Raw genomic sequence first — 24,253 nt, forward strand, 5'->3', positions numbered from 1 at the left:
AAATGGCAGTTTTATCCTGTAGGACCATTTTTAAAACCTAAATCTATAAAATTTCTAAGCAAAACAAATAAAATCTTTGTGCTTTGAAGTTAGACGAAGATTTCCCATGTACAATACCAAAAATATAATTCATAAAATAAAATAACAAATTGGATTGAATCAAAATTAACAATTATCCTCACCAAAAGACACTATTAATACAATAAAAAGTCTTAAGAACAGATTGAGAGATTATATTGGCACATTATAAATTGATAAACGATTTATGAGTAGAATAAGGGTCTACAACTCCTAAATAGAAAGATAGCAAATATTTTAGGTTTTGCAGTCTCTATTACAACTCCACAAATCTGCTATTGCAGCATTAAGGCAGCTTTAAACAACATGAAAATGCATGAGCTTAGTTGTTTCCAATTAAACTTTATTTACAGAAACAGGCGGAGTGCTGGATTTGGCCTGTAGACCATAGTTTATCAGCCTCTGATTTAGATATAAAGAATTCACAAAACTCAACAATAAGTAAAGAAACAATGCAATAAAAAAAGGTGAAAAAGTTGAACAGTCCACCAAACAAGATTATTAAGCTTTTTGTTGTAGTAATTGTGTTAATGATAGGAAAAATAGTCTTTCCAGCTCTCTATATCTCTAAGAGGAAACAATCCTAATTTACATTTTATTTGAAGTTTCTCTTCCCTAATTCTACTCAATTTAATGGCAGACAACTTAATTATGAAGAGTCTAATTTCACAATCACAAAAAGCCATTTACCTTAAATATACTAAGTATATATTTCTTAATAGGAAATAAATCTAAGTTTTATGGTCTGGCTTGTACATAGTAAATAATAACTGAACTACTTATGCTATTCCAGTTATTAAAATTTGTTGTATAATATAGAATTAAAACCAAAAAGGTTAAAATCAAATATAGAAGACAAGAAATTTCAATTATGGGAATTTTAGGCTTTTTTAGTGATACCATTTACACTTTCTGTTTATAATGATGAAAATTAGAAAGCCATTTTAAATAATATGTTTATCTCTGAAATCCCCAAAATATAGTATTTTTGTTTGTTTTAATATGGGTAGAAACTATTTTCAAGTAGGCAAGTTATAATAAGCTACATTTATATTTTAATGTATGTGTGTCTTTATCCAAAATTTATTTGGAAATTACTTATTGGTGTATGTGAAGTAGCAGAAATTAGGTACAGAACAATCTTGCCTTAGAGCATAGAAAAAGTCAATGCTAAAGTGATTTTGTCATTGATTATGTGGTGATTCAATATAAAACTATTTATTTTGTTTAATGGATTCATATTTTTATTCAGTCATATATGTTTTTTAGCCTAAATGAGCTAAAAACCTACAGAAACATGTTTAATGAAAAACTAATAAATATTTGCTTCTCATAAAAGTTGGATTGAAAAACAGAATAATCTCTTTGGTGTGCTGGTAGAAATATAAGGTTTTTTATAAGGGAAATAAAATCAGTTATTATCAAACTGTTTAACAGCATGTGTACTTCCAGAAGTCAATAAAATATTAGTGATACTCACATAAGGAAAAGTAAGCAAAGATAGTGTATCTACCCAAATTTACTCTCAAATATAAAAGCCAAAGCTGTTATAATCATTCAAAAGCTAAGGAATTGTTTCTTCCATGAGCTCTTTCTCATGTATTCTCAGACTATGAATTATAAACACAACAATCAGCATAAGAATCAATATAAATACTGCCTTTTATTTTTATGTTAACATAAAAATAATTATTACATAATATTAAAATTCTATCACTTCTGGCATTCTTCAGAACATATATATTATACTTAGTATGGGATAAAGAAGATAAAAATTTAGAAAAGAGAATTTAGGCATACACCTTAGTCCTGAATTTAAATTGGACATAACACTATGAATTCATTATCTATCTATCTATCTATCTATCTATCTATCTATAATCTATCTATCCATCCATCCAGACATCAATTGACCTATTCACCCTAACTCTGTCAACTGAAAATAGAGAAAAACAACAAAGCCATTTGATAATATGCATTCATATTGCCCAAATTTTGATCTTGGAATACCATTGTCCCCCACACTCAGATGAACTAGAACTTTATAGGAAAATGTCTAATTAGAGGTCTGGGGCAGAAAATGTATGATGAGTCTGGAACACTTGGCATGGCAAGTGTAAAGAAAGCTATCAGTGACTTCAAGGATCATGTCCAAAACAAAACAACGATGACAAAAAGGCCTCAGAAGCCATAGGAGCTACCCACTGGACAGCCAGGATCATTTTTGCTTCCGTAAGAATAACTGCAGTGGATTAAAACATTTCAAATATGTTTTGTATAACTGAGTTCATATGCTAAAACAGAAAAACAAACTTTTCAACAAAGTAGCCAAATTTGGAGAGTCATAAGGAAAGAATTCAATGTTTTTTAAAAAAATAAATAAAGAGAAAAATTTAATCATTTAGCCTGTCCTTCCTATACAAACTCCTCTGAAATATAAAACATCATATAAGAGAAAGTTTTGCATTTATATACTTATTTCCACGAATAAATAAGGGAAGAATAATATAATAAAAATGTCAGTAATGAGCTAAAATATCTAGGCAATAAGCATAATCAACTGATAAAATCATCAAAAGCAGCAATCAACTACAATATACTTCTGACTTGAGTAATTCGGTGCCATCTGAGAAGCAGTTTTGCCAAAAGAGGAAAAAATGATCCTATGTTGGTATCATACAGATCTGCTAGGTATAGATATCAAGATATAGATATCTTTTAATATATATATATATAACTTCCTGTATCTATTTACTTAGTTTGATATATTTATATAATTAGATATATTTCTATATCTATTGATTTAAGGATATATATATTTATAAATATCTATTTATTACATTTATCTAATCAGATAAAGTTCCTATATTAAAAAATCAATTGATAGGAAATACAGAGGACAGAAAAACATGTTAAATTATTCCTTGGATATATGTGGACATTTGATTCTTAGATATTCTACAAGTCAAATGATCCAACAATTATTTACAATATCAAACTGCATGAAAAAAATAATTCATGAAGGGGACCACATAATAAAGAAGACTTAAAGTATATAACCATCCCTCCAAAATATAAAATTAAATAAAATATTTAATAATGCCCACTTGGGTTATAAAACTATAAAGTAAGGCAAGGGCATGATGACTGTTAAACTTGGATAATGGTCACATTGGGTTGTGTGGTTTTGACTGAGATAGTGCACTTAGAGGGCTTCTGTAATGGCTGGAAAGTCTATTTATTGATAAATATGGTGGTGACTTGTTCAACATATGAAAATTCATTAAGCTAAACACATCTTAAGCTTTATCTGTGTTATATTACACAATATAAAAGTTTTTCTTCAACAGCATTCAAGGAGGTAAACTGTATAGCTCACAGAATCCTTAATAAAGTAGATGATCCAAGCTTAAAAATGAAATGAAACCTTCAGATTTTGGGTAGCAACAACCTCAGCCAATAATACATCACAGAAATTGTCAACTCAGAACACTTCTGCCAATGCAACTCCCATTGTCATTTCACTGTCACAGCCATGACTTCTAGATAATGGAGACTATGGTCAGCCTACATATATTAAAGTTCCTAGGAGAGACGAAAATATCTATTCATATTTTCTTCTGACTAGAAGCCAGGCCCTGCCTCCCTTGAATACTTATCTTGTAAAGAATACACAATTAGAGTAAGGGCTGTATATTTTAGGCTCCATTATCTGTATCAGGAAATAGACCTGGCTTAGTTTGTTTTCTATTGCTTACATTATTAATAGCAGAATACCTAAAACCGAGAATTTTATAAAGAAAAGGAATTTACTTCTTACAGTTACGGAGGCTGGGAAGTGCAAGGTCACAGGAGGGGCTACATCTGATGAGAGTCTTCTTCTTGTTGGGGACTCTCTGCAGTGTCCTGACGTGGCACAGAGCAACACATGGTGAGGAGGCTGAGTGTGCTAACATGCCAGCTAAGGTATCTCTTTTTTGTTTTATAAGGCCACCCCTTTGCCTTCCACAATAACCCATTAATCCATTAACGCATTAGTCCATGAATAGATTAATCCAACATGAAAGATCCAATCACCCCTTAAAGGCACCTCCTCTCAATACAATACTCCACACTCTGGATTAAGATTCCACATGAATTTTGGAGGGGGCATTCAAACCATAGCAAGACGTGACAACTGCTATCTCTTTGTAGTTATCAGTTTAAACTAGTGTAATAAAAAATAAAGTGAGTAGAAGTACAATCGTGTTAGAAGAACGTAGATTTGGTGACATAATAGCAAATAACTAGAGGATCTCAGCACTCTAGAGGCCACAGCCCATTTCTCTGGGAACTGAAGGTATCAGATTATGTCAACAGGAAATTTTACATTATAGGAAGAGAAACCAACACAAGTGGTGGTCCTGAAGCAAAATAAAAAATGCAAAGAAAGGGATATCTCAGATGACACTGAAGAAGTAGGTAAAACCCAATTAAAAGGCCTTGAAAACTGCATTATGGATTTTATAATTTATACCTTGAAAACCAATTGAAATATTTAAACAGGAAGGTTATGTGAAAACATACATAACACTTTGCTGTACATTGTATTGACTCATTTTATGATTAATATTCTTTATTGTTTTGAGAAATTATCATTCTATCTCTAGTTTACTCACAATTTATGATTAATGGATGCTGAATGTAATCAAAGACCTTTTAAGATCTACTGGAACTAACGGGATATTTTTCTTATTTGACTGCTGATATAATGTATATATAAATACATTTTCTAATATTAATCAATCTTCAGAGTTCTGGGAAATATCTGCTTCATAGTAACACTTATACTTTTAATATGTTGTCAAATTCTATTTGTTGGCATTTTATTTTGGATTTAGACATCTAATATACTTATGAATGAAATTGTTCTAGAGTTTTAAATATATTTTTCATTTTCTGTTAACAAGTTTAGTCAAGCTTTATAAGATTATCTGTTTTCATATTTTCTCCATTCTATAAACATAAGGATTATATGTCTCTTCAAATTGTATAAAAATTCTACCAAAATAAAATAAAATAATAAAATATATGGGTCTATCTCTAGTCTTTTAGCAAGTTTGGTCATTCTTCTTCAATTGTTCTTCAAGCCAGGCCTGTCTTCTCTTAAATTCATGTTTCTCTTGATGATTAATAAAATATAAGCCATTTGGATCAGCTCTCCTCCTCCCAGAGTGTGCTGTGTCTTCTCTCTCTATTTCCTATCCTCTGACCTATACTATCACTCCTTTTCTGTACCACAAACTTTTCCACTAACACTTGGGAGTTGACAAACACTTCCTTTAGCAAATATTCCACTAGCCCATAATGCTTCTTTGACTATTTCAAAAAAATGAAAACTATTTGTTAGTTTTAAAGTTAACTGACCTTTTACTGACTATGTTGTGTCCACTTTCTATTGGAAATCATTTGACTATTTGGTTGCAGCATGGAGGTCCACAGTTTCAGTTGATCCTCTAGATGGTACCAGTCATTTGCAACCTTAAGGGTGTCTTGATGTGGGTTAGGTAGGAGAATGTAGGTTCGCAGCAATAAGTACTTGAAAAGTAAGGAAGCATTTGGGGGGCATGTTGCCAAAGGCATGGGTATTCTGCTTCATTTTTCCATATTTCAATTGTATCTTTCTTAACATCAAACAATGGCTTTAAAATGTCATCTACTGAGATCTCAATCAATTTCATCAATTTCATCTGTAGTCCTTTATGTGCCTTGGTGATATCAACTAGAAGAGGCTGAAATGCTAATTTGAGTGTAATGCCATGATTCTCAAAGCCAGGGAGCCTTTCATTGTGTTCTCCAATTAATAGGACTATAATAGCTGCATATTCTTCAAATGATTCACATATATGATCGTGCTCATCAATGACCTTTGCTCCTTGAGGAAAATGTTCATCTGAAATTTCCTTTTGGAGAAAAAGTGTTTTGAAAAAAGCTTGGATTTTTTGCCACATATCATATATAGACTTAGTTTTACGTTGCAAAAAAATATTCAAATTGTTTTGATTTGGCATGGTATCACATAGAAATGCTGCATTCCTACAGAAATCTTCATTCAATAATTCACATTGCTGATTCTGTTCTTCATAAAATTTACCTATCTGTTCTCACAGAGGTAAAATTTTGGCTAACACCAGTCCCTGTGATAGCCAATGCACTTTAGAATGGTATGGCAAATCTTCAATGAATACCTTATCATTCAACTTGAGCATGTTATGAAACTGACTGATGCTGCGTTGCATTTGCCCCAATATAGTTAACAATACCTGTAACTTGTTGCAAAGTGTCACTTAAAATACTAGCTTTGGCACATAGATTTTGCTGATTGAGATACAATGAAAACAAATGAGAGCACTTGGATCTGTTAATACGTTTTTTATCTGAGCAATAAACTCTTCATGTTTTCCTGTCATGGAAGGTGCACCGTCTGTACATACATTCATTAAATTCACCAAATTCAGTCAAAATTCATGATATTTATCTTGAAAGTTGTTGAAGATATCTATTCCCTGTGTTCTGTTCACAAGAATGCCCAAAGTGAGGTACTCTTCATAGCAAAGACAATCTTCTGTTATGACCCGAATGAAGTATAAAACCTGCACCAAGTCAGCAGTATCAATTGATTCAAACAAAGTGACCGAATAATATATATTTTCCTTTCAAAGTATTGCATGAAGTCATTTTGTTAAGCTGAAGGCTAATTCATGCTGCCAATCAGTTATGATTCTCCTTGAAAGAGGCAGTTGTTCGTACTTTGAAACATTATCGGGGTCTAAACATCCCACAACTTTAACAATGCATTTTTTTACAATTTCTACAACACTGAATGGCTTCCCTTTTTTCCCCAGTATATAAGCTACTTTATAAGTTGCTTCAGTGGCATTATTGCACGTCTTATTGCTGTTTGAAAGAATTATCTTTGCTTTTGCTTTTCATCTTTTAATTTCTGCAATACAACCTTTCATGCCTGTTCCTCTAACTTAAAATATTTGTGGTCATTATGAGTGTTATAATGCTGATGAACATTGGGTTTCTTTAATGTTGATATTGCAGTATCACAACGCAAGCAAATCATCTGATCTTTAGCAGAAATAAGATAATATTACAGTTCCCAATCCTCATTAAAAAGTCCATTTTCTTCATTCAGCATTCTCTTAGTCTTCTTTGATATGATGGGCTATTAAGCAGACAGAATTAAAAAAATCTGTTAAGCTATGCAACTATTTACAAATTCCACTTCAAACAGAAACACAGTGCACAGCTGTCAAAAGCTGATAACAGACTGGTGTACTCGACCTCCACAAACTCTCACCAACCAATCTCATGTGGTAGTGGTGCCAGTCAGGCAGGGGAAGTTAGAACTAAATCATGAATGTAGCAGTCATCAATTTAGCCCTTATGGCTTATTAATATTCTAATTTTGCTAATCAATCTGGGAAGATTATTTCATTGAAACTTATGTTATTATTTGGTATTTTAAATATATTCATTTTAAAATAAAATAAAAATATAAAAGATGAACAAAAATGTATTAATAAAAATAAAAAGATTTGTTCTGTAAAATTTGGATTCAGTCGAAAGGTGCACTTAAGAACTAGAAGACCACATGTGGCCTTAAGGCGGCAGGTTTCCCATCCATATACTATACTATACTGGCCTATTCAGACAATGCAGAAACCAGAAAAAGTTACACACACACACACACACACACACACATATAAAAATAAAAGAGAAATTCTGTTTAATGGCATGCTAGATAAATTTTACTTTTAATAAAATTATACCTTTCAGATGAAAATAATTTATATAAATATGAATTTATATGTGTATGGCATGTATGTGTGTGTGTGAGAATTCAGAGAAAATGTCAGAATATATGATAAGTTGGTGATAAAAACAGAGGAAGTATTAAAACAGATTTTGCCGGTTTGCTTTGTCAGTTATCTTAACCCATTCTATGGGTAAGGTTTGTATTATTATATTTTAGTTAACTGTGAAATAATAATTAAATAAAAATCCCCTATCTCACTTAATATGTGTGTTCAAATTATAAAAATAATTGATGCAAAATCAAACATCCATCTTAGGATTTTAAAAATTTGGAGTTCACACAAAACTCTATGAACACATAATGTTCATAATATAATGTTATAATATAATGAGCACTTTCTCAGTGGCATCATAGCTTTTCCATGGGGTCCCAGGCTAGAGAAGAATGAGAACTGCTTTCACTAATGTAAGTAACAGAGTGTATTAGGCAAATGATCACCAAAGAGCACTTTCAACGATGTTCATTTAATGCGCCAACACACAGATAATGGCAGATCTTGACTGTATCGCCTAAGCCAAATTGCTAGACCTTATTGCATCTAAAAAAATGCCAGGTGAATAAAGATTCTCTTTGATTATATAATATAGGAATAATCAAGTCGTTTGAGCTATAATTTAGTTCAAATATAAAATGATCAGATTTGATAAGGTCAGTTCCTATGTAGATTGATGTGGGTTACTAAGAAATCAATGGCAAAAGAATTATTGACCAAGTTAATGAGTAATCAATGATGTTACCGGTGATATGGACCTAAGCCAGCTCCGTGTGGAAAATATTCCAGACTCAAAAACATTAACATTCCACAATTGCAGTTTAATTTAACCAAAATGTTAAATAACTCTCTGGTATATCTGCCATCATTTTTTAAAAAATTTCATCAGAGCATTTGACATAAAAAATTATATTGAACAATTACAAAGTGTTATCGTAAGCCAGACATGATTCTAAGGGCTTTCCATGTGGACAGTTTTATGATGTAAGTACTACCATGATTACCATTTTTTTATTTCAAGATATTAAGGAGATACAAATGTTTTTGTTACATAGATGCATTTTATAACGCTGAAGTCAGAGCTTTTAGTGTCCCCATCATCAGAATAGTGTTCATTGTACCAATACATTACCATTTTTAAAAAGAGGAAAGAGTTATGTTTAGAATTTATGTGTTTGTATTCATTTCTTCTACTTTAAACCACTTGCTGTTTTGTCAAGAAAATCATAAGAGCCCCATTTTATTTTGGCACTTAATTTTAAACTAGTCTATTAGCATAGATTCTTATAATATTTAAGATGAATCTTAGGGAAAAAACAACTTCTCTCATCATATATCTATTTATGGAGTAAGTAGATCCTGGTTTTAAAGGATATTTGCATATACCAAAATATTCATGCTTCATGAATATGGTAAAAATAAAAGCTTGTGTGGATAGAAAAGTAATAATTTAATTATATTTCACATTTAAAATCTATATTAATGGTTATCACATTCTTAAAAATTTGGAGTATAGCTATATTTTAAAAAATGGAATTGAGTACTAGTGTGGCCAAATCTCCTCTAAACCACCTACACACCTAAATATAGCAATTTTCATATAAAAAATAGTCTCTTTGGACACCTGTGGATGTTACCCCAGTATATATCAAGGCATTTGGCAATTGAACGAGGAAAGACAGGGGAATGTTACTGTTTGCTCACATGACCCAGTAGAAATGGGAAGATTCCTTACTCAGAGCACAACTATTGCCCTAGCATTTCAAATTCAAGAATTATATCTCTGCTCATTAAGTCAGTCTATGTAAATGTAAATTATTATGTACTTTTATATTATTTTCTACTTTTAAAAAATTTATTTTAATTATTATGAATGCATATTAGTTATACATATTAATGAAGTACATATGATATTTTGATTTAGTGATACAATGTGTAATAATCAAATCAGAATAACAGGGATATCCATCCCCTCAACCTTGCATTATTTCTTTGCGTTAGGAACATATCAATTCCACTCTTCTAGTTATTTTTAAATATACAATAAATTATTGTCAACTGTAGTTTCCCTATTGTGCTACTGGACACTAGATCTTTGAAGTGGGTTATAAATTTACAACAGTTGCCAAATCTTGTGCCATGTTCCAAGAGTTGAGTTTAGAAATTTGGCTCTTAATTGCTTTCAACATTTAGAAATCATGGTTCTTGCCGAGTACAAAAGATGTAATAGGTATTTATCAACTCTAAAGGGGAGTTGATGTTACAGTCATATTTATCAAATTTAATCAATAGCAATTTATTCGAAAATAAGAACCAAAAACAACATTTTTTTTCCAAACGGTAAATTGTGTTGTTTTACTGGTATAATTTTACTTGAGATGGAGAGAATATTTATTTGAAGTTGATTGTATTTATCTAAAGCTAAAAGAGGCTATTTTTAGTGTTTATTTTATGAGACTTCTCTTAAAGATTGATACAATTATTACTGGTAGATTCAAGATCTATAATTGCAGAGTAAAGTACCTCCAGAAGTGCATTTATGCCTGCACGCAAAAAGCTTCTGCAAATGCAAGTTCTGAATGTTGTCAGAGCAGTCTGGATGTAAGAAAGTTTTATTCTCCAGTGGAATATATTAGTATTAAATTTACATCTGAATTATTCTTTAAGTCAATAAGAATATGATAATTATGACTAAAATAAAAGCACCATGTATGATATAAAATTAATTTTGACAATACATATAGCATTTTCTTTGATAGTACTACTTAAAAATACATATATCATTGGTCATCTATTTTCGATACACTGTTCTGATGTAAAAGCAAACAAAACTAATCAGAAAAAAATTTAAAACCTTATTTCCATAATGAATATATAACATTCTGTGATAACTCTGGTGTTTATTGAGTTACATTTTCACATGTTTCATCAAAAATACACAGAATAAGAAGGGCAAAAAAATCATTCCATTATCAAAGTAATTAGTTTCACCATTTTTTATGACTTCAGTCAAGAAATGCAGTAAGTACATGGTGAAATTCCACTTTCTTAAGGTGACACATTAATTTATGATTGCCTATATTGATTTCAAAACTCAATTTCTACACTCTGCACATGAATCTCTTCATACATAAATATAATATATAGAACAACATATTCTGGACATAACACATTCTGTGTACTCTGAAATCAGTTTATATTCAAAGAAACTTTTAATTAAATTTTATATTAATCAATCATTCATCTATATAAATCAATGGTTTTCTATTTGAACTTTACCTAAGAAATAAAACAATTTTTAAAAAGTATATTTATGATGAATTTATTATTAGCATCAATACAAGATAGTATCTGCATCTTTAACATTCATAGCAGAACGTTCCTGTAAACATAGCCTATAGTCTAAAATACACAAAAAGTTCTTTTTTCTGGTAAATGGCCCCCACTCACCTGTACTGTAGCATTCTTACTGAAATAAATAAAAGTATAATCTAGAAGAATTAAAACAATGTTTTTAATAGTTATAATTAAGATTTAAAAACTAAAAAGGTAAATATTCCAAAATTTATTGCAAATGAATAAGGATAAAGTCTCAAACTTTTATAAATTTTTATAAGAACATTGACATTTTAGCTATTCATGTAGTCTATGTCTTTCACTGCTTATGTAAGATTAATGTTGATTTCTCCTAAAAATTGTTATAAAAATCATGTTTTATTAACAGGTCTTAATTTACTATTGAAAATTGTGATGAATATTGTTCATTTCTAATATATTCATTTTACTCTATTTTTCTAACTTTTTTGAATTGAAATAAACACAAGAGGGAATAAAACAATTTAATATAATGGATCTTTTCACTTTGTGTGAATAAACAATGACATATAGTTTAGGCTGTATTTATTTTGGACCAAAGCTATTTCCCATTTTAATCATGTATCTTTTGCAAAACCACTGTTCCTTTGCAGTCTCAACAGACTCCTGCAATGTAAATTGAACCTCTTGCCAGAGGGAGTCACCTTTCTCTAACTTAAAACTGTATGTATGCATTAGACAGGAAATAAGAAATCCTATGGGGGTACATCGTTTATTTAGTCCAGATATTTTGATAAATCCTCAATACTTTGGGTTCAAGAACAATTGAAATTTCCATTATTTTGAAAGAAAATGGTCCCTACTTACAGGCACTCGTTCACCATAGCTACTTACACACTACTAATAGTAGAATTAATAGGCAATATATTTAAATGGAAAGAGGTATAACAAAATAACTATTTTATTTCATGAATATGTGAATTTGGGTATAAATAAATAAAAGAAAGAAAATAAACCAGGACTTGAGATACTGCACAATGTAATAGTTTCAGTTGTCATTGTTTCCAGGAGGATGGAAACTGTAATTTCTGGGTACTAACTCAAATTAAAATGTCATTAGAAATTGCATTTCACAAGTCGGAAGAAAGTGCATATCAACATTGCTCTAAGTTTTATTTAAGCATCTTCAACACACTTTATGAGCTACATAGCTTTTTTAAAATAAGAACAATAAGCATAAATTGAGTAACAATTAAAATGGCATATGCTTTAACAGAGTAGTGATCTTATGAAGGAAAATCATGAAACTGTCAACTAATATACCAATGAACATTAGGTCTACTTTTAATTGTGTGGGTTTTTTTTTTGTTTTTTTTTTTGGTTTTTTGTTTTTTGGTTTTTTTTTTGGTTTTTTCATAGCTCACTGCACCTTGAATTTCTGGGCTCAAATGAACCTCCTGCCTCGGCCTCTCAAGTAGCCAGGACTGCAGGTGTGTGCCCCTATGCCTGGCTAAGTTTGTTTTTATTTTTTGTAGAGATGGGGTCTTTTTATGTTGCCCAGGCTGGTCTCCAACTGCTAGCCTGAAGCAATTCTCCTACTTCAGCTTCTCAAACTGATTACTACAGCTCTGCAGTATAATTTGAAGTCAGGTAATATGATTTCTCCAGTTTTATGTTTTTTGCTAAAGATGGCTTTGGCTATTCCGGGTCTATTGTGGTTCCATGTAAATTTTAAGATTATTTTTTCTATTTCTCTGAAAAATATTGATATTTTGCTGGGGATTGCATTGAATTACGTAGATTGCTTTGGGGAGTATGGGCATTTTAACAATATAGATTCTTCCAATCTTCAAGCATGGAATATCTTTCCATTTTTTGTGTGTGTGTCTTCTTCAACTTCTTTTATCAATGTTTTATATTTTTCATTATAGAGATCTTTCAATTCTTTGGTCAAGTTAATTGCTAGATATAATATTTTATTTTGTAGCTATTGTAAATGGGATTACTTTCTTGGTTTCTTTTTCAGATTGTTTTTCTTTTGGGGGGACAATTTTTAGGTTCTTTTTTCCAGCATATTACGGGGGCACAAATGTTTAGGTTACATGTATTGCCTTTGCCCCACATGAGTCAGAGCTTCAATTGTGTCCATCCCCCAGATGGTGCACACCACACTCAATAGGTGTTAATATACCCATGCCCTCCTCCTCCCCCTCCCCGCCTGACACCTGATGAATGTTATACTATATGTGCACATAAGTCTTGATCAGTTAATACCAACTTGATGCTGAGTTCATGTGGTGCTTGTTTTTGAATTCTTGTGATACTTCACTTAGTAATATGAGATCCAGCTCTATCCAGGATAATACAAAAGGTGATAGATCACCATTGTTTTTTGTGGCTGAGTAGAACTCCACAATATACGTATACCACATTTTATTAATCCACTCATGTATTGATGGGAATTTGGATTGTTGCCACATCTTTGCAATTGTGAATTGTGCTGCTATAAACATTTGAGTGCAGATGTCCTTTTTATAGAATGTCTTTTTTTTTTTCCTTTGGTTAGATGCCCAGTAATGGGATTGCTGGATCAAATGGCAGTTCTACTTGTAGTTCTTTGAGGTGTCTCCATATTACTTTCCACAGAGTTTGTACTGGTTTGCAGTCCCACTAGGAGTGTATGAGTGCTCCTATCTCTCCACATCCATGACATTTATTGTTTTGGGAGTTTTTTATAAAATCCATCCTCACTGGAGTTAAGTAACATCTCATCGTGGTTTTGATTTACATTTCCCTGATGATTACAGATGTTGAGCACTTTTTCATATGTTTGTTGGCCATTAGTCTATCTTCTTTTGAAAAGTTTCTGTTCATGTCCTTTGCCCACTTTTTAATAGGTTTGATTTTTTCTTGCTGATTTTCCTGAGTTCTATATATAGTCTAGTTATCAACTCTTTATCAAATGTATGTCATGGGAATATTTTCTCCCATTCTGTAGGTTGTTTGCTCTCATGATAGTTTGCTTGGCTGTGCAGAAGCTTTTTAATTTTTTCAGGTCCCATTTATTTATTTTTGTTGTTGCTGTGATTGCCATTGGGGTCTTCTTTATGAATTCTTTCCCTAGGCCAATGTCTATAAAAGTTTTTCCAAGATTTTCTTCTAGAATTCTTATAATTTCATGGCATGAAACTATAAGAAATCTTTTTCAGATTGTTTCCTGTTGGCATGTAGAAATGGTACTATTTCTGTATTTTGATTTTGTATCCTATGATATTACTGAATTTGTTTATCAGTTCTAATAGTTTTTGAATGAAGAAGTCTTTAGGTTTCTCTAGATATAAGATCATATCATCTGCAAACAAGGAAAATTTGACTTCTTCCTTTTCAATTTAGATGCCCTTTATTTTTTTTTTCTTATCTGATTGCTCCATATAGAACTTCCATTACTATTTTGAATAACAGTAGTGAAAGTAGGCATCCTTTTCTTCTTCCAGATCTTAGAGGGAAGGCTTTCAATTTTTCTCTATTCAGTATGATACTTGCTGTGGATCTTTCACATATGGCTTTTATCATCTTGAGGTATATTCCCTCTGTGCCCAGTATTTTAAGAATTTTTATCATAAAGGAATACTGAATTTTATTGAATGCATTTTCAAAATCAATTGAAATGGTCATGTTTTTTATCTTTCATTCTGTTGATATGATAAATCATTTTCATTGATTTATGTATCTTGAACCATCCTTGCATCCCTGGAATGAATCCCACTAGATCATGATGAATAATTTTTTTAATGTGTTATTGAATTGGATTTGCTAGTGTTTTGTTGAGGAATTTTTGCATGGATGTTCATCAGAGTAATTGGATTATAGTTTTCTTTCTTTTTTGCTGTGTCTGTCTGGTTTTGGTATCGAAATGATACAGGCCTCGAAGAATGAGTTTGGAAATATTTCCTTCTCTTTGACTTTTTGGAATGTTAATAATTCAGGTAGGACTGGTATTAGTTCTTCTTTTAATGCTTGGCGTAGTTCAGTAGTGAAGCAATCAGGTCCTGGGCTTTTGTGTGATGGAAAACTTTTTATTACTGCTTCTATCTTTTAACTTATTACTGTTTTATTCAGGTTTTAGATTTCTTCCTGATTCAATTTTGGTAGGTTTCATGTATCTAGGAATTTATCCATTTCTTCCAGGTTTTCCAATTTTTCAACTAATAGGAATTAACTACTAATAATCATCCATACACCATTCTTCTATATTCAAGCATGTCCCGTGTCCTCATGAAACCTTCAGTATATTAAGATAACTCTAATATAAACACAATATGAACCTATATTCATGTTAACATTGGGCAGTGTTGCGATAGTAACATGGATGGAAGGAGTAGACAAATCTCATAAAATAAATTTTTAGATAAAGAATAAAAATCTTAAAATCAAGATTGTAAATTTTGTGAGAAAATCTTTTAATATTTTTTTACCATTCTATCTTTAGTACCTAAAAACTCTTCTCACCACATAGTAAGGACTCAAAAACTATTTGAATGAATGAAAGAACAAAAGAATGAATAAATGAAGAGTATCAATGGTCAAAATGAGAAGATATTTTACACAGACAAAACAGCATGTTTACATATAATGAACCCCCATGCAATGTAGGTTATTCAATAAACCACTCATAGTATGTATTATAGTTTGAAATCAGGTTACTATTAAAGAAGCATAAGATGACATTAGAAGAGTGAATGAATATGACACTGTGAATGAGAGTTTCGTATTATATGCCTTACAAGAGTCTGAATTTTGAGTAATGTAATAATAATTTTGTTTAAAAACAAATTATGAAGTATAGAATAAAATTAGAATTGGTAAAAAAAAAGGCAGTTAACCTATTTATGAATAGCTCGTAATATGTACAATGGGAAATAGCACTTAGAAGAGGGAATGGAAGTGAATATAGTGAATACAGATTGAAATCAAAGATAGTTTGATTGTAGAAACAACATTAAATAGTTACTGTTTTCATATGGCAAGTGAATGAAGCATAAGTAGAGAAATTTCTTGTTTGGTTTCCTGAGCAAATTGTATTTCCATGAACCAAATATAAACATATTTGAGTCCATTATCTACCCACTGAGCATCAGCTTACATCCTGCTATAATATAACGAAATAATAACACACTGCATGATGGCCTGATGGGAACCACGTCATATGCAAAGGCTATTGGAAGAAGTTGCACTCTGTTTAATGACGGATTAAAATAATTCAGTATTAAATAGTTTTCTAAAGTTTGGCCTAACCTAACAAACCTGGTTAAGGAAAGAGTACAATCACGGTTTTCACACAACCAGGCTTTTTAGAAATGAGAAAGAAAGGTCTTAAGGCCATTATAATTTGGGAACATAGGCAATATAAAAAGTCTTCTTTTCTTTCTTTACTTTTTTGTTGTTGTTGAAAACCATGGGTGATGTTGTTAAATGGTTACCATTGATCCTGAAATATTGTACTGTAAGAATCTTAATGTTCCATGTTATATCAGAACTTTATATGCTGCCAAAAATGGAGTGACATGCAAATATTAATATTAATAAAAAATTCCAATCATGGCCATATTCTATGTAAGTTACATGTTCATTTGTAAATTCATTCATAAAAATATTTACTGAGCACTTATGAGTCAGGTACACTAGCACATCCTGGGCACATAGTAGTGGAGAAAGTACGAAAAAAATGATTGTTACAATGAAATTTACATTGTTCTGGAAGAGAGGCAATGAATCCTATTCATAGTATAGTATGTAGAATGTTTCAGAAGGAAATAAGGATAGTGAGAAAAAAAAATAATCTAGGCAGGTGGATAGGAAGTATGTTCTGGTTAGGACATACTGGTTTTGAATAGTATGATCACATTAGAATAAAGACCTAAGGAAAGTGAGGGAGAAAAACATGCGTATATACTAAGAGTTTTTCAGAAAGAAAGAACACAAGTGCAAATACTTTAAGGTAGAAGCCTCTCAGGTATGCTCAGGGAACAACAAATAGGTCAGGGAGGTATATCACAGTTAAGAAGGAGAAGAGTAGGAGATGAGGTGAAGAAAAAGTTCTCACATGGGGACCATATCTTACCAGCACTTGTAGGTCATTGCCAGACCTTCAGCATTTACTCAAAATAAGATAGGGAGACATTTGAAAGATCGATCAAAATAGTGACATGCTATAGTTTGCATTTTAACATAATTGTTTTGACAGTTTTATTCAAATTACACAGGAGAAGAGCAAGAAGAGGAGTAGGAACGCAGGCTGGTGGAATACTGCATGAGTTAAAGCAAAAGATATGGAGGATTGGATATGGATGGGAGATGTAAAAAGAGTCATTGATAATAGTTTGCTTCTACTTTTATGTATCTATACAGCTGTATTAGTTGACTGATTAGTTGTGAAATGTAAGAGAAAAGGAAAGGCAATGGATATTTATTTAAAGGTTCAAACTAAGCAATTGGAAAGATGCTGTTGTCATTTACTGTAATTGGGAAAACTGCAGGAGGAACAGGTTTGAGAGTGGGGAAAGACCAGGAATTCTATTTTAAATATAATTTGTGAAGCCTATTAAATATCCACGTAGAAGTGTCATAGGAATAAATTTGTGATATAATTTTAAGATCATAAGCAAATGGTTGCTGTTATAGACTGAATTGTTTTTCCTGAAAAATGCATGTTGAAGTCTTAAACCCTAGTATTGCAGAATTAGACTCTATTTAGAGATAGGGCCATTAAAGAGGTAATTAAGGTTAAATGTGATAGTATGAGTGTGCTCTAAATCAAAATAACTGGTGTCCTTTTAAGTAGAGGGGGGAGACACCAGGGATGCTTGTTTAAATAGATAATAAATAACATGTGAAGACACAGTGAGACAGAGGCCATCTGCAAGCCAATGAGAGAGGCCTTAGATAAAACCAAATCTGCTGACAACTTGATCCTGGACTTCTATTACAGTTTCCAGAACTTTGGGAAAATAAATTTCTGTTGTTTAAGCCACAAAGTCTGTAGTATACTGTTATGGCAGCCCTAGAAATACTATTAATAATACAGATGGTATTTATATAACTAAGTAAATGAGTATGGATAATGGAAAAAATGCCTTCTTTGTAAACATGTAGATAGTTGACTAATAATATGGAAAAAGGAGAGAAGATTGAGAGGGAGTGGACAATGGCACAGCAGGGAAAATGGCAAAGTATAGTATATAAAGGGAGAATATACTACCCTAATGATTTTATTATAATAATAGGAAAAACCAACTGCCTAAATGTGCTTTGTAGAAGAGCAAACAATTCCAACTGGATTTCATCACTGGTCATCATTTCCATATTACTGGATGGAATGAAAGTATGGACCATCTCTCACTCTTCTACTATTGACATAATTACCTTATCATATTCTTCATTAACCTATTGGAGCACTAGTATTATTTAGACATTTAAAGAAAAGCACAAATCTGTAATAAAAAGATCTGAAAGATGGTCTGGAAATATGTTTATTAATCAACAGTTTTTTGGTGATAAAATACAAAGTTACTTTTAGAGAAGATGGTACTGATTGATCACTGTATCATAGTATTATAAAATTTTTATTCACCTCCACAGTTGTCAATTGTAATAGGTTCTGAATGAGAAGACTGGGAAAAACATACCAAAATTGATTAATATAGATAACAATATGCCTCGCTTGTATCTATTTATATATGTATGCATGCATGTATACATAGTAAGTATATGTTAGCATGTACTTTGCATACTGTTTCCATTTCATTTTTCTTTTGCATCCTACCTTTATTTTTTATTGTTTATTTGCAATTATTGTTGGCATTCTACCTTTATATTTGATAATTGAAACATGTACATAGAATTATCTAGATACTGATTTTAGTTAAATATTGGAGTAATTTATGGTGATACATCGTACTGGACATTGAAATAGTAATAATTGAGAATGTTTTATATTTACTGTATTTCTGTTTTCAGTGAGTTTATAAAACAAGCAAATTTATTATTAAACTGATTTACTTTTCATATGGAGTGCATGCATTTCCTGAATATCAAAGATGAAATGCCCAAAAATAAATCCACACATTTGTGGTCAATTTATTTTTGACAAAAGTGTCAAGAACACACAATGGGGAAAGGACAGTCTCTTCAATAAATGGTGCTGTGAAACTGCCTATTCACATGCAGAAGAATGAAATTAGATCCTTATACCATATACAAAAATCAATTCAAAATGGATCAAAAACTTAAATATAAGACCTGAAACTGTAAAATTACTAGAAAAAAACTTAGAGTAAAAGTGCCACAACATTGGTCTGGGCAATGATTTTTTGGACAGGACTCCGAAAGCACAGGAAGCAAAAGCAAAAATAGAAAGCGCATCAATGGAGCGCATCAAACCAAAAACTTATGCACAGCAAAAGAAACAGTTAACAAAGTGAAGGGACAACCCCACAGAGTGGGGAAAAATATTTGGAAACCATATATCTGGTAATGTGTTAAATATACATAAGGAATTCAAACAACTCAATACAAGAAAACAAATAACCCAATTTTTAAAAATGGGCTACTTATCTTTTGAAAGCTAAACAAAAAAGGAAAGCATAGCAGGATGAATAGAATTGTAATTCTGCTCCTGAATTAGCCAAGTAGATATGCAGAATGCCTCTTATTTCTTCTTTTTCATAGTTGATCTGCACAGTTAGATTCTCTGAATTATGAAAGGGGGAATATATAAAAAATATCAACTGGAATGTTTATAACAGTAGGCTTTTTGATTGATACCCTATTGTTCCAAATCTCAGGTTTCATAGAAAGTAATAATTATTGTAAACTATTGAGTGTCTCAGAGGTAAAATAAACAAGAGAAATAGACATGCTAAGAAATTTTTTATTCAGGTAAACAAGATTTTACTTTGGTGACAATAGCCATATAGGACTTACTCAAATTTCTCATGCTTTTACATTCCTCAGATAACTTTGACTATTAAATCAATCCTATATTTAGTTCTACTTTTATCTATCAAAGTGTTGTTAGACTTACACTACCTAGAATTCAGTTTAAATTCTAACAACCAAAAATAAAATATCTAATATGTTTTTGATGGCCTGTTACAATAATGCCCTAAACTATATTTCTAGTGATAGCCTTAACTAAAATCTGTCAATCTACAGATGTCTTTTACCACACTAATCATAGATGAGCATTTCTGTCTCCTAAATTCTTCTAATTATTTTTTTACCTTGTGATTGCCATGTCAAGTTTTCACAGGCATTTTATTCAAAGGCCAACTGAAATGCTTACACATGTATTCTCCGATGTACCCAGCTTAAGGTAATAATTTGATTTTCTGTCTTCTTTTTTTTTTTTTTTTTTGAGACAGAGTCTCACTTTGTTGCCCGGGCTAGAGTGAGTGCCGTGGCATCAGCCTAGCTCACAGCAACCTCAGACTCCTGGGCTTAAGCGATCCTACTGCCTCAGCCTCCCGAGTAGCTGGGACTACAGGCATGAGCCACCATGCCCGGCTAATTTTTTTGTATATATATTTTTAGTTGGCCAGATAATTTCTTTCTATTTTTAGTAGAGACGGGGTCTCACTCTTGCTCAGGCTGGTCTCGAACTCCTGACCTCGAGCGATCCACCCGCCTCGGCCTCCCAGAGCTAGGATTACAGGCGTGAGCCACCGCGCCCGGCCATTCTGTCTTCTTTCTAACCAATTAGAATGCAAACTTCATGAGTGGGGAGAATAGATGTCTTATTCATCATATTACGTGCAGTGACTAGTGTTGATAGTGTGTTAGGTAAATGAATGCTTGCAGGGATCAATGAGTAAATGAACAATTAGTGAATTAGCTTTTTATTGTTTATATAAGAAGGAAAGCTTTCGAAATAATACTAAATCAGTCAAATTACAGTTGTGATCTGGACACAAAAATACCAATGCACTTTTGACAAGTAGATTCAATTATATGGCTAATTATTTCTTTTTCATTAATATGAGTTGAGTTATTTAATACAAATATATTGCTACTCTACAAATGCTGGTATAAATATTAAGGAAATAGTCATGCCACCATTCCAGTGACATCTTTATGCTCACAACCTGGAAATTTTCTACACAATAACTTGGAAAAGTTTGGAAAGCCATATAAAGTTGAAGCCAGTAAAGATAAATCTGATGGATGGTTTAATGCAAGCATTTCCTACATAGTGATATATTCTGATAATTTAAGGTAAAAAAAGACTTAGTGCGGGCAATTGTTTTATTTCTAAGACTTTAGGCAAAAGAAAAGCACTACTACCAATGGTCTAATCATATAAACCATGACCATTCCTTACCTTTTAATACTAATTCTTTTGTTTTTCTGCCATCCATTTTTGATTCTTCTCTACATCTAGAGAAGCAACTTAAGCTTCAACTATGAAACATGGAAGACTTTGAAAAAGGTGTATTAAATGTTCTTATCATAACCACTTCAATTTTTGTTATAACTCAAAAGTACATAATAGCTACACATTATATATTTGAGAAAATGAATAACAAAAATGTGTTACTCTGGAATATTTTAAAGATATTATTAAAATAAAATATGAAATTTCTGTCTAATCAAAACCGATGTGTATTCCCCAAACTGCCCACTAGATTTGAATTCTTTCACCTAACAGTGAAGCATCTGTTCCATATAATAACTTTGTTTAAATATAGTGTTTACAATAAAACTCTCGAGATAGAACCTCTATTTTAAAAGATCCATTTGAACACACTGTATTACATTGGAATTGAAATGGGGACATTCTCAATTTCCAGGGTATTTTAAAACTTTAATGGAGTATATTTTAAAATATACCAACAATAGAAAAAAAGAGAGACAAGAAAAGAAAGAAAAGGAAAATAGGTTTAAATATTTGCCTGAAGTTGAGTTTTCTCTTGGATAACAGCATAGAGAATAGAGGGTTTTACTGCATATATTCACACTGAAACATTTTAGTGTTTGCAAAAAATAATGATTCCTGATGAATGTTTCTTTTCATCATTTATGAAATAATTAATTTATCTTTTACTTCCTTTCAGAAATATATTTTTTCCAGATGCATCAATCCAGTTAAAAATGGCATCCCATGAAAAGAAAAATAAAGAGGTCATGTCTAACACATTTACACTCTACTTAATTAAATAGCAACACTGAAGTAATGATACATAAATTGTTAGAATGTCCATGGAATGAAAAATAATTAGGCTGTGTCATGCATGTTTAAAAACACTTAGTAGAAAACATCATTAAGATGACATTTCCTTTTTGAAACCAAGAAATACTGTCTTTAAAAAAAAAAATAACAAGCAGGATGACAAACAATTATGGTTCTAATCTGCTCACAAACAAAAAAAATACCAATTCATAACACATTTCTAATTCTGCTGTTTGGCTATTTGCTTTATTGACAAAAGAGAAATATTATTAGATTTCAATTCAAATATACTGATTTGCGGCTCACAGGAGACATTTGTTATAAATGAGGAATTCATTTTCTTTATTGTCTTTCTTTTTAAAACTAATGTTTGTTGGGAATTATATCTCCATTAAATTATTAAAATCACAAATTGTGTACTTATTATGAGTTTTTATTGCTACCATTTTTAACTCAGGTTTGTATTACTCATATATTAGGTAAAAACAATCAAGGAAACAATCATGTTCTGATAGAATCTGCCTAGTGTTAGTATGTTTTTGTTTCCTTGACAAATTCAGTAATTGTCTGAATGCCAACCCTAAAGGGCCTATGATTTAAAAAGGTGGGAAGATCACTCTTTCACTCTTTCAATTTGAGAAACTAGTAATTAAAATTTAATTTTGCATATATCTATATTAGTTATTTCATGTTAGCATACCAATATCAAAATTAATAAAAATATCATCAGAATTAAAATTTACCTGTATTTAGAGATGCATTCCTAAAAAATAGGACTTTTTATTCTTCTGATAAAATATATGATATTGACTGGATTAAAAATGTTTTTCAGAATGAAACCAGTTTTGAATTTCCATAACATTTATTATTTATTTTTGCCTTAGTGACTAATAATCACAACATCTAAAATAGCAAACTTTGTTAATAATAAAATTAATATTATGTGGACTAAATAATCTATTTGTATTAACTATTCCTCCCATATCCATAGTTTATTATGTGAATAGAAATTTGAGCATACTTTATTATTCTGATCCCACTAAAATGGAGTTTGCTAGAGAACCGTGTTCAAGTTGTTCAATTTTCACTGCTTAATATTCTACATTACAGTTTTTTTTTTTATTCAAATCATTTGGTAAATATTGGCTATGTACTCAAAACATACCTAAAATAAATATTTGAAATTATTTTGATACATTTAAACATACCATCTCTTTTAACTAGATCTGGGAACAATTAGGATTAATAATTACACAAAAAATCAGATTTTTTTAAATTCATTTAATAGGTTCAGACGTGGTTGCTTATACCTTTAATCCCAGCACTTTGGAAGGTCAAAGCAGGGGGATTTCTAAAAGCCAGGAGTTCAACACCAGCCTGGGCCACATAGTCAGAGTCTGTCTTTACAAAAAAGAAAATTAAATTCATTCAATAAAATATAATGGCCACCCCATGGCAAAGGGTTTAATGGATACCATCCCAGATAGATAGACAGATGTGAATGTTGTGTTTCTCTGCTCTCTCTTTATGATAATACTGCTCAGATTCACCTCATTGCTGGTCCTCTTGACCACTCTGTAAGTCACACTGAGAATACTCATCCTGTTTCATTTATCTTCCAGAGAGTGATTTATAAAGATTATGATTTATTTTTTATAAAACTGGAATTTACTTAAAGCCAGTTTTTTTCAAAGAAAGGAAAATTATATGCTAATCTCTCTCTCTCTCTAGTTTCAATGCAGGATTCCTGGAAAAAAATATTAACCAAAAATCC

Source organism: Lemur catta, chromosome 13 (assembly GCF_020740605.2).
Source record: "Lemur catta isolate mLemCat1 chromosome 13, mLemCat1.pri, whole genome shotgun sequence".
Classification (NCBI taxonomy): Eukaryota; Metazoa; Chordata; class Mammalia; order Primates; family Lemuridae; genus Lemur; species Lemur catta.